Raw genomic sequence first — 1,081 nt, forward strand, 5'->3', positions numbered from 1 at the left:
AGAAAGTTGAGAGACGCAAGACCCAACACTCTGGATGAGCTTAAGGCTGCTATAGAAGCATCCTGGGCCTCCATAACACCTCAGCAGTGCCACAGGCTGATTGCCTCCATGCCACGCCGCAGTGAAGCAGTCATTCATGCAAAAGGATTCCCGACCAAGTATTGAGTGCATAACTGAACATGATTATTTAAAGGTTGGCGTTTTTTGTATTAAAAACACTTGTCTTTCATTGGTGGGATGAAATATGCTAATTTTTTGGGACAGGCATTTTGGATTTTCATGAGCTGTATGCCATAATCATCAGTATTAAAACAATTAAAGACCTGAAATATTTCAGTTGGTGTGCAATGAATCTGAAATATATGAAAGTTTCATTTTTATCATTACATTATAGAAAATAATTACCTTTATCACAATATGCCAATTTTTTTTTTGAAGGACCTGTATCCTCAATTTCTTTTTTCCAGCCACTTATTGCTACTTGTCCCAACTTTTTTGGGATTTGTTGACACTGAAATTTTGAATAACCACATTTTTCCTTAAAAATGTTACATTTACTCAGATTAAACTTTCGATCTGTCATCTATGTTATATTACGAATAAAATATTGACATTTGCCATCTCCACATCATTGCATTCAGTTTTTATTCACAATTTGTTTAGTGTCCCAACTTTTTTGGAATCCGGTTTGTATTTTTTGTATTTCTCCTCAGAAACTTCGGCTTGTCAGGGCCGAAGTGCACGTCTGTCTCCAGGAGGACTCAGAGCCCAGTGCAAGTCATCAAGGGAGAAATATAAAACTCATTAATGTTCAAATTATAGAACCAATTTGTTTTTCATGTAGAAAAATAATGATCTTGCAAACCTGGGACTTTAGGCCTAAATTAACTAATAGCAAAAAATAACTGAATAAAATGTATATGCAGACAGACATGATGAGCTGAACATGTAGAAGGATAAACATTTTAATTTAAAAAGGTTTATTTGTTTAAAAAAAAAAAAAAAAAAAAAGCTCTCAACAACCTGGCTGGCTCCATCATATATTACAGATCTTATTGTTCCATATTTTCCTAACAGACCA

At 34.4% G+C, this 1,081-nt stretch overlaps 1 non-coding gene across 1 annotated transcript; it reads right to left on the reverse strand.

Annotated features, from left to right (window-relative positions):
* Positions 1 to 702: 702 nt before the first annotated feature.
* On the reverse strand, positions 703 to 793 carry LOC119418785. Its single transcript, XR_005187226.1, has one exon. It is a non-coding gene; the product is annotated as a small nucleolar RNA SNORD88 (small nucleolar RNA).
* Positions 794 to 1,081: the final 288 nt, after the last annotated feature.

This window comes from Nematolebias whitei, chromosome 12, assembly GCF_014905685.2.
Source record: "Nematolebias whitei isolate Nwh7 chromosome 12, NemWhi1, whole genome shotgun sequence".
NCBI lineage: Eukaryota > Metazoa > Chordata > Actinopteri > Cyprinodontiformes > Rivulidae > Nematolebias > Nematolebias whitei.